This window comes from Silurus aristotelis (assembly GCF_946808225.1).
Source record: "Silurus aristotelis genome assembly, chromosome: 5".
NCBI classification, from domain to species: Eukaryota; Metazoa; Chordata; class Actinopteri; order Siluriformes; family Siluridae; genus Silurus; species Silurus aristotelis.
Window position 1 is genome coordinate 35,529,995 of NC_139578.1, and position 12,464 is coordinate 35,542,458.

A 12,464-nucleotide genomic window follows, 5' to 3' on the forward strand; every position below is an offset into this window, starting at 1 on the left:
TTTTCCATCCACCATCACACTACTGAACTCTACACTACACCGCTAATCACTACAAAACATCCACCATCACTACAAAACATCCACCATCCAACTTCTGAACTCTACACTACACCGCTAATCACTACAAAACATCCACCATCACACTACTGAACTCTACACTACACCGCTAATCACTACAAAACATCCACCATCACACTACTGAACTCTACACTACACCGCTAATCACTACAAAACAACCACCATCACACTACTGAACTCTACACTACACCGCTAATCACTACAAAACATCCACCATCACACTACTGAACTCTACACTACACCGCTAATCACTACAGAACATCCACCATCACACTACTGAACTCTACACTACACCGCTAATCACTACAAAACATCCACCATCACACTACTGAACTTTACACTACACCGCTAATCACTACAAAACATCCACCATCACACTACTGAACTCTACACTACACCACTAATCACTACCAAACATCCACCATCACACTACTGAACTCTACACTACACCGCTAATCACTACAAAACAACCACCATCACACTACTGAACTCTACACTACACCGCTAATCACTACAGAACATCCACCATCACACTACTGAACTCTACACTACACTGTTAGATCAATACAAAATATCCATCACACTACTGAACTCATCACTACAAAACATCCACCATCACACTACTGAACTCTACACTACACCGCTAATCACTACAAAACATCCACCATCACACTACTGAACTCTACACTACACCGCTAATCACTACAAAACATCCACCATCACACTACTGAACTCTACACTACACTGTTAATTCACTACAAAACATCCACCATCACACTACTGAACTCATCACTACAAAACATCCACCATCACACTACTGAACTCAACACTACACTGTTAATTCACTACAAAACATTCACCATCACACTACTGAACTCTACACTACACTGTTAGATCACTACAAAACATCCACCATCACACTACTGAACTCTACACTACACCGCTAATCACTACAAAACATCCACCATCACACTACTGAACTCTACACTACACCGCTAATCACTAGAAAACATCCACCATCACACTACTGAACTCTACACTACACCGCTAATCACTACAAAACATCCACCATCACACTACTGAACTCTACACTACACTGTTAATTCACTACAAAACATCCACCATCACACTACTGAACTCATCACTACAAAACATCCACCATCACACTACTGAACTCAACACTACACTGTTAATTCACTACAAAACATCCACCATCACACTACTGAACTCTACACTACACTGTTAGATCACTACAAAACATCCACCATCACACTACTGAACTCTACACTACACCGCTAATCACTACAAAACATCCACCATCACACTACTGAACTCTACACTACACCGCTAATCACTAGAAAACATCCACCATCACACTACTGAACTCTACAGTACACTGCTGATCACTACAAAACATCCACCATCACACTACTGAACTCTACACTACACCGCTAATCACTACAAAACATTCACCATCACACTACTGAACTCTACACTACACCGCTAATCAATACAAAACACAACATCTACCATCACACTACTAAACTCTACACTACACCACTAATCACTACGAAACATCCACCATCACACTACTGAACTCTACACTACACCGCTAATCACTAGAAAACATCCACCATCACACTACTGAACTCTACACTACACCGCTAATCACTACAAAACAACCACCATCACACTACTGAACTCTACACTACACCACTAATCACTACAAAACATCCACCATCACAGTACTGAACTCTACACTACACTGTAAGATCATTACAAAACATCTACCATCACACTACTGAACTCTACACTACACCACTAATCACTACAAAACATCCACCATCACACTACTGAACTCTACACTACACCGCTAATCACTACAAAACATACACCATCCAAATACTGAACTCTACACTACACCACTAATCACTACAAAACATCCACCATCACACTAGTGAACTCTACACTACACCACTAATCACTACAAAACATCCACTATCACACTACTGAACTCATCACTACAAAACATCCACCATCACACTACTAAACTCTACACTACACTGCTAATCACTACAAAACATCCACCATCACACTACTGAACTCTACACTACACCGCTAATCAATACAAAACACATCTACCTTTACACTACTAAACTCTACACTACACCGCTAATCACTACAAAACATCCACCATCACACTACTGAACTCTACACTACACCGCTAATCACCACAAAACAACCCCCATCACACTACTGAACTCTACACTACACCACTAATCACTACAAAACATCCACCATCACACTACTGAACTCTACACTACACCGCTAATCACTACAAAACATCCACCATCACACTACTGAACTCTACACTACACAGCTAATCACTACAAAACATCCACCATCACACTACTGAACTCTACACTACACTGTAAGATCATTACAAAACATCTACCATCACACTACTGAACTCTACACTACACCACTAATCACTACAAAACATCCACCATCACACTACTGAACTCTACACTACACCACTAATCACTACAAAGCATCCACCATCCAAATACTGAACTCTACACTACGCCACTAATCAATACAAAACACATCTACCTTTACACTACTAAACTCTACACTACACCGTTAATCACTACAAAACATCCACCATCACACTACTGAACTCTACACTACACCGCTAATCACTACAAAACAACCCCCATCACACTACTGAACTCTACACTACACCACTAATCACTACAAAACATCCACCATCACACTACTGAACTCTACACTACACCGCTAATCACTACAAAACATCCACCATCACACTACTGAACTCTACACTACACAGCTAATCACTACAAAACATCCACCATCACACTACTGAACTCTACACTACACCACTAATCACTACAAAACATACACCATCCAAATACTGAACTCCACACTACACCACTAATCACTACAAAACATCCACCATCACACTAGTGAACTCTACACTACACCACTAATCACTACAAAACATCCACCATCACACTACTGAACTCATCACTACAAAACATCCACCATCACACTACTAAACTCTACACTACACCGCTAATCACTACAAAACATCCACCATCACAGTACTGAACTCTACACTACACCACTAATCACTACAAAACATCCACCATCACACTACTGAACTCTACACTACACCGCTAATCACTACAAAACATCCACCATCACACTACTGAACTCTACACTACACCGCTAATCAATACAAAACACATCTACCTTTACACTACTAAACTCTACACTACACCGCTAATCACTACAAAACATCCACCATCACACTACTGAACTCTACACTACACCGCTAATCACTACAAAACAACCCCCATCACACTACTGAACTCTACACTACACCACTAATCACTACAAAACATCCACCATCACACTACTGAACTCTACACTACACCGCTAATCACTACAAAACATCCACCATCACACTACTGAACTCTACACTACACCGCTAATCACTACAAAACATCCACCATCACCATCACACTACTGAACTCAACACTACACCGCTAATCTCTATAAAACCACAAAACAAACACAAAACAAAACACTGTATACAACCTCTGTACTATACATGTATATATTACATAGTATATCTTTTTTACTCCTCATTACATCTGTACTATTTTATCTATATGTATCTTTATATCATTACTGTACATTCTGCCCAACATTTCATTCATTTGTGTATATAACCTGTGTGTAGTAGACTGTTTTTTTGACTTGCTAACTTCTAAAATGCCATAATCTTGTAACCTTTCACTTCTGCAAATTCCTCTTCAATGCCATAGCCTCAGAACCATTTCTGTACTTCTTAATGATGTCCACATGTCTCTCACTGTTACTGCCTTATATTTATTCACTTTACATATGTTTACATATTTATCACTTGCTGTACATATGATACATATTTATCTGCACTTTTGCATGATGGCTACATTTTGCACTTCTGGTAGATGCCAAACTGCATTTCGTTGCTGTACCTGTAGAATGCAATAACAATAAAGTTCTTTCTATCTATCTATCTATCTATCTATCTATCTATCTATCTATCTATCTATCTATCTATCTATCTATCTATCTATCTATCCAATCTAATCTAATCTAATCCAATCTAATCCAATCTAATCTATATCTTTTGTCTCAATCTCAAACAGTGTTGGTAGGTGGGCTCTGGAACTGCCAGTCTGCTGTAAGGAAAGCTGACTATCACAGCCTTTGCTTCCCACTATGCCTTTGACTTTCTGGCACTTAGAGACCTGGATATCTCCATAGAACACTGCTACACCAGCTGCTCTGTCTTCTGCCTTTGCTTTCTCCAAGAGAAACCGGTACTGGCACCGAGGTGGAGAAATTAACTTCCCCTAGATGTCCGAACAGAGTCCCTGACTATCTTCAAGCAAGGTTGAAGACCTACCACTTAAATTAGCACTTTCCAAGTTTGCTTTGTAAAAATCAAGAGCTGTAGTCTGATTTATATTCAGTTTGTATTCCGTAGTCCACAAACAACATCTTTGTATAATTCCCATTATATAATATTTATATAATTTTATGATGGGAGACAAAAATATTTAACTAAAGCTGATATGATGTCTTAAGTAAATGCACAGAGAAACTTTTAACCTAAAAAGGTTCATTTAACAAATAATTATGTTAATAACTAAAGTTCGACCAACAGTGGATTTTATGGATACCGATCGCAAGGTTGGATCATAATTCCTGATAGCCATTTTAGCATCAAAAGTTTTGGATACTGGATAAAAACAAAGCAAAATAATCCATGCAAAATAATAACTACTGAACTTTATAAAAAAATAAAAAAAATTGCTAAAGAAAAATAAATATGAATATATTAATTAATAAATATAATTATATACATTTTTTATAATATATATAGCATTCTTTTTTGTGGCATCTCGTCTAAAAACAAACAGCACATAGCGTCAGTGATTCACCTCTAAAGTCCGCTTTTCTTAAAGTCCCCTGTCAGACCAGAAGCCAGCGATCAACTACCGTGCTTTAATAACTAAGGACAACCTTTATTATCAGATGAAGATCAGATGATATGAGTAAAATATATAAAAAAAAAAATTACCTCACCTTTGGTTGAACAGCTTTAGCCAGAACACACCTTTGGCACTCACAGCACCACTGCTCCACATCTTTCAGCATCCCTGGCCAATGGCAACGACGCTTAACCAATTCAACAGTCCTATGTAGCATGTAAACTCGTAAACACTTCCTTTTGGAGGTTTTGAGGTAGCAGTAACTGATAGATCTCTTGATGGCCATCAGGTGAATTAATTAAATGATAAAAGACACCCATCCTTTACACGTAATCGATCCCACTGCCTAGACAACTCCTTCACTGCTCGACCCATCTCCACCAACTCGCAAGCCTTCATGACAGGGCCAATAACTGGGTCTGCCTGTTGCAAAGACCGCAAATCTGATTGTGAACGTCCAGGCAGTGCAGCAATTTCATTAACCCTTACCACTGCCTGTTCCAGGGGATATATACCAACCTGCTGTGGTATTGCTAATAGGACCTCTGTTCCTGGAAAAACATCTTCCATACCCTGACGAGATAATGCGTCTGCAATTTGATTAACAGTTACTCACTCCTTTGTTAGGCTGGGAAGTAGGTAGTGTTTTTGTTTTGTTTGTTATTTTTTTAGGGAGAAACAGCGATTGACTTCGTGGGACCTCGATATTGTCACTGGACAGGATGTGCTGTGGCCTAAGCTGATGGTCTGCTGTAGCTATGGCAGAGAAGCTGCAACACTTACGGGAGCAGTTGGAGCAACTGCGTGTGGAAAATGAGAGACTGAAACAGCAGACTCAAAATGGAGCTTCAGCAGGTGGTGTTTCAAGTTCAACACTTGAGGGTAAGGGACAAAGGAGGGAACAAGCGTTATACTTGCCTAGAGAGAGAAAATGTCCCAAATTTTCTGTTAAAGTGTCATTGGGATCTCTGCCTATTGAAGATTGGATTGAAGAGGTGGAGAGCTGTATTTAGAGGGGGAAGCTCGGACTGAAATGTAATTTAGGTCTAGGAAAGTTAGAGAGAATTCAACTCAGATTTTTACTGTTTTGCGTGAGTTGTATTGTTCTTCCTTTTCTTATGTTACCTTACAACAGCAATTTTTTGATAGAAAGCAAAAGGAAGAGAAGTCTTTTCAAGAGTTTTTTCATGCTTTGATGGATTTGATGGATAGGATTCGAAAAGCTAAGGTTGCGTTAGGAAGGGCATCCAGCGTAAAACATGTGCCAAATCAAATATGCGGATCACAAATGAGAATTTCATACCGAATCTGTTGAGGCCCGGGTTAACAACAACCACCACAGGTATCGTTAGACGACAGGGTACCGGTGGAAATTGGGCTACTGTTGGCCGAAGGAGGAGAAGGAGAGGAGGAAGACGTCTACAGAGACGGCAGGGAAAGGAGAAGTGTAGGAGAAGTGGAGGAGAGTGGAGGTTTGGGTTGGTACTTTAAATGTTGGTACTATGTCTGGTAAAGGGAGAGAGGGAGCTGATATAATGGAGAGAAGAAAGGTAGAGATGTTGTGTGTTCAGGAGACCAAGTGGAAAGGGAGGTGTAAGAGCAGGAACATTGGAGGTGTTTAAACTGTTTTATCATGGTGTGGATTAAAAGAGAAATGGTGTAGGGGGGATTCTGAAGGAGGAGTACAGTAAGAGTGTAGTGGAGGTGAAGAGAGTTTCTGATGGGGTGATGATCATGAAGGTGGAAGTTGAAGGGATGATGATAAATGTCATCAGTGCTTATGCTCCACAAGTTGGCTGTGAGATGGAGGAGAAGGAAAGATTCTGGAGTGAATTAGATGAAGTGGTAGATGGTGTACCTAGAAATGAACGATTGGGGCAGACTTTAATGGGCATGTAGGTGAAGGGAACAGAGGTGATGAGGAGGTTACGGTAGGTATGGTCTTAAGGAGAGGAATATGAGAGGGTTGATGGTGGTAGATTTTGCTTAAAGGATGGAAATAGCAGTGGTGAACACGTATTTTAAGAAGAAGTAGGATCAAAGGGTGACGTATAAGAGTGGAGGAAGGTGCACACAGGTGGACTATGTGCTATGCAGGAGATGCAACCTGAAGGAGATTGGAGACTGTAAGGTGTTGGCAGGGGACAGTGTAGCTAGACAGCATCAGATGGTGGTCTGTAGGATGGTTTTGGAGGTGAAGAAGAAGAGGAGGAGAGTGAGGACTAAAAGAAGAAGATGGTGGAAACTGAAGGAGGAAGAGTGTAGTGTGAGGTTGAGGGAAGAGGTCAGACAGGAGCTCGGTGGTGGTGAAGAGGTGCCGGATGATTGGGAAACTACTGCAGGAGTGATGAGGGTGGCAGCTAGAAAAGTACTTGGTGTGACATCTGGAAATAGAAAGCAAGACAAGGAGACGTGGTGGTGGAATGAGGAAGTGCAGGAGAGCATAAGGAGAAAGAGGTTGGAGAAACAGAAGTGGGATCGACAGGGTGATGAGAAAAGTAGGCAGGAGTACAAGGAGATGCAGCAGCAGGTGAAGAGGGATGTGGTGAAAGCCAAGGAAAAGGCATATAAGGGAACTGTATAAGAGGTTGGACACTGAGGAAGGAGAAAAGGATTTGTACCGATTGGCCAAGCAGAGGGATCGAGCTGGGAAGGATGTACTGCAAGTTAGAGCAATAAAGGATGGAGAGGGAAATGTGTTGACTAGTGAGGAGAGTGTGTTGAGAAGATGGAGGGAGTATTTTGAGCAGCTGATGAATGAGGAAAATCAGAGAGAGAGAAGGTTGGATGATGTGGAGTTGGTGAAGCAGGATGTAGATAGGATTAGTAAGGAGGAAGTGAGAGCAGCGATTAAGAGGATGAAGAGTGGAAAGTCGGTAGGACCAGATGACATACCGGTAGAAGCATGGAGATGTTAAGGAGAGATGGCAGTGGAGTTTTTAACCAGATTGTTTAACAGGATTTTGGAAGGTGAGAAGATGCCTGAGGAATGGAGAAGGAGTGTGCTGGTACTGATCTTTAAGCATAAGGAAGATGTGCAGACCTGCAGTAACTACAGAGGAATTAAGTTGATCAGTCACACCATGAAGTTATGGGAAAGAGTAGTGGAAGCCAGGCTGAGAGAAGAGGTGACCATCTGTGAGCAACAGTATGGTTTCATGCCGAGGAAGAGCACCACAGATGCATTATTTGCTTTGAGAATGTTGATGGAGAAGTATAGAGAAGGACAGAAGGAGCTGCATTGTGTATTTGTGGATTTAGAGAAAGCGTATGACAGAGTGCCGAGAGAGGAGTTGTGGTATTGTATGAGGAAGTCAGGTGTGTCAGAGAAGTATGTGAGGGTGGTGCAGGACATGTATGAGGACAGTGTGACGGCAGTAAAGTGTGCAGTAGGTACGACGGACTGGTTCAGGGTGAAGGTTGGACTGCATCAAGGATCGGCCCTGAGCCCTTTCCTGTTTGGAGTTGTGATGGACAGGTTGACGGACGAGGTCAGACAGGAGTCCCTGGAGTATGATGCTTGCAGATGATTTTGTGATTTGTTGTGAGAGTAGGGAGCAGGTGCAGAAGAGCCTGGAGAGGTGGAGATATGCGCTGGAGAGAAGGGGAATGAAAGTCAGTAGGAGTAAGACAGAGTACATGTGTGTGAATGAGAGGGAGGGCAGTGGAGGGGTGCGGTTGCAGGGAGAAGAGGTGAAGAAGGTGGAGGAGTTCAGGTACCTGGGGTCAACAGTGCAGAGTAATGGAGAGCGTGTTAGGGAAGTAAAGAAAAGAGTGCAGGCAGGGTGGAGTGGGTGGAGAAGAGTGATAGCAGGAGTGATTTGTGATAGTAGGGTATCTGCAAGAATGAAAGGGAAAGTTTATAGGACTGTGGTGAGACCTGCGATGTTGTATAGTTTAGAGACAGTGGTATTGAGTAAAAGACAGGAGGTGGAGCTGGAGGTAGCAGAGCTGAAGATGTTGAGATGTTCGTTGGGAGTGACAAAGATGGACAAGATTAGAAATGAGTTTATTAGAGGGACAGTGCATGTAGGACGTTTTGGAGACAAGGTGAGGGAGGTGAGATTGAGATGGTTTGGAAATGTGCAGAGGAGGGACATGAATTATATTGGTAAAAGAATGCTGAGGATGGAGCCACCAGGTAGGAGGAAAAGAGGAAGACCAAGGAGGAGGTTCATGGATGTGGTGAGGGAAAACATGCAGGTAGTTGGTGTGAAAGAGGCAGATGTAGAGGACAGGGGGGGTATGGAGACGGATGATCCACTGTGGCGACCCCTAATGGGAGCAGCCGAAAGAAGAAGAAGAAGAAGTAGCTATTATTTTACATGGATAATTTTGGTTTGTTTTTTATCCAGTATCCAAAACTTTCGTTGCTAAATTGGCTATCAGCAAGTATGATCCAGCCTAGCGATCGGTATCCATAAAAGCCACTGTTGGCCGGCCTTTAGTTATTAACATAATTATTTGTTAAATTGACCTTTTTAGGTTAACAGTTTCTCTGTGCGTTTACGTGAGGCCTCATATCAGCTTCAGTTCAATATTTTTGTCTCCCATTACGAAAGTCAAAATTACATCTGGAAGGAATGCTTACAGTGAGCAATGACTTTCTCCATGTAAGCATAGACAAGTGCACAATAAAAAAAAATGTAAACCCATGCTTTAACTAACGAACAACAACAATTTAATTTAAAACATTACTTACAATTAAACATAACTCACAGGTTGAATTAACAGTACAAAAGATAGAATGAGTGGCAGAACAATTTTGTAATCAAAATAAGAGAATAATTTTGTAACACAAAAAACAAACAAAAATAACACTATGGGTTGACCAATGGTTCGAAACATTAAATATATTTGTTTCATGTTTACAATTTAAATTCTTGTCAACTTACCTTTCAAAGCTTTGACATCACCACTGGATTACAGCCTCTGGGGGGCGCTGCACATTATGTGTCTGTGTCTCTGGTTAGTAGGTTGTTTTTATTTACATTTTTAATGCTTTTGTCATGTTATTAGACAAATATTGATTGTGAACTGCTCCAGATGTTGTAGGTGCACAGTTTTGGTGGTAGTGTAGAGGTTTGGAGTCTTAACTGGGTTTCTTGCTTTAGTAAAATGGTTTTCACCTCCATATGTGAAATAACTCTCTCTGTTTAATGCCGCTCATTGTTATATTGCGTTTTTGTATTGTATTGATGGTTTCTATAGGTACCAAATGAACGGCCCACTACTGGTAAAATGTAATTAAAAAACAAACAATTCTTGGTGAGGAATAAAATGAATAAAGGACATCCCCACATTTATTCACATTCAAAATGGCTAAAATCACACACAGGGTTATCACATCAGGACACATGTTTAGAACATCGTTATAAAATTTAATTGAAAGAGGCTTGCCCTATTTGACACTCGGACATTTAGTTTGTTGTGCTTCTGACTTTTGAAGTGAAAGTGAACACCATGGTGAGATTGAAAGAGCTGTCTGAGGTCTTTAGAAAGAACACTGGAATGGCTTATGAGTCTCGAAAAGGATTTAAAAAGATCTCCAAAGAATTTTGAATCAGGAAAATAGTCTACAAGTGGTGGACATTCAAAACAACTGCTGACATGCCCATGTCTGCAAGTTCAAGCAAGTTCATCCCAAGAGCAGACCGGAAGATTCTAAAAGTAGTCACCAAAAACATTGAAATTTCATCACAGGACCTACAGCAGGCTCTTGCTACTTTTGATGTGAAAGTGCATGCCTCTACAATCAGAAAGAGACTACACACATTTAGTCACAAATTACAAGTGTAGCCACCTTTGTGGGAGGTGTGCAAGGAGGAAACATTTGCTCTCTATGAATAGATGAAGGCCAGACTGAAGTTTGCCAGAGAGAACATAGACAAAGTGTTGGACTTCTGGAATGATGTTCTTTGGACAAATGAGTCTAAAATTTAATTATTTGGACACAGGAACAAAGGACATGTTTGGCGTAAATTAGGAGTCTTCAACTGAAAATCCTTGAGGTCCAGTAATTGAACCCTCCTCACCAGCTGAGGTCCAGACAATTATATACCTAAAAACATGAATTGATGATGTTTGCCAGTCTAAAGAAATATATACAGTGGAATCCGGTTATGTCGATGTCCTAGGGGGTCCCCAAAAAGCATCGAGGTAACCGATGATCGAGATAAACGAAAATCAAAATGGCGGCAGTATATTAACGTGCTTGAAATTTCTTTATGTACATGATGTGCGTTAATAAATGAGAATGTGCATGCACGTGTTTTTGGAGGGTTTTTTTACACAACAGCGTTGCTGCGATTTGTTTGATGAAGTCATGCTATAAAAATACATACAGTACATGTTTATCTGTCAGGAATCCACCTGCCACGCCCCCTTCAGCCCCCTTCAGCGTGTCAGGTGTTTTCTCACCCGCTTTCTCTGAAGCTCCCGGCTTCAATCGCGCACATATGGTGCTCGTTTATCATCATCACCAGCTCCTATTTACACTTCCACACTCTCACCGTCCGTTATTGTTGGTATATGCTGGTTCACGGCGGTCGTTGTTATCGCGCATGCGTATCCCGGTACGTGTCTTCCCACCGGCACTCTCTCAACGGCTGCTCTTTTCTTCCCAAAGCGCATCCCGGATTTCCCCCCCGATCCTGCCGGTGTTCATTCTATGCTTTTGCTGCTCATCCCACGTTCTCCCGTGTGCTGCTCATCCCTCATATGTGCACTAACTAACAGCAGAGATTCACCAGTATACAATACAACACCTGTAGCATCTGTAAGGATTGATTTTTCCACCACTTTCGCGAGTTCTTCTGCAGCTGCACCGAGATAACCGACGTTCAATGGCTAATTTTTCCCCCCTTGTGCTCGAGATATCAGGGTTCGGCGACATAACCGATAAAAAATGCTAAGAAAAAGCGAGAATTTGGCGGTTCCACTTCAAAAACGTCGACTTAATAGGGTTGTCGAGGGAACCGAGGTCGAGATCAGTGGGTTCCACTGTGTGTGTGTATATATATATATATAGTATGTCTATGGATACATTAAACGCACTAATTATTGTAGTGCACAAAGTAAACATAAAGCATATTGTAAGTAACAATACAATATGTGTGCTTTCTGTAAATACACTAAAGTGTCATTAAAAGTATGAATGTGTTTTAGCATATTTCTTAAAAGTGCAACTAAGTATATATTTACTACCCAAAAAATAGTATAGTCTAGTAATAAGTCTAGTATACTTTTTAATAATACATTCAAATGCAAACAGTACATTTGAACACACTTGAAGTAAGCATGTTAGGAGTAGAATTG

General features: G+C 41.0%; 1 protein-coding gene across 3 annotated transcripts in view; it reads right to left on the reverse strand.

The window, feature by feature from the left end:
• LOC310725971 (uncharacterized protein) overlaps nucleotides 1-12,464 on the reverse strand; it is a 37,754-nt gene that overhangs the window by 1,730 nt on the left and 23,560 nt on the right. The gene's annotated exons all lie outside the window — the stretch shown is intronic.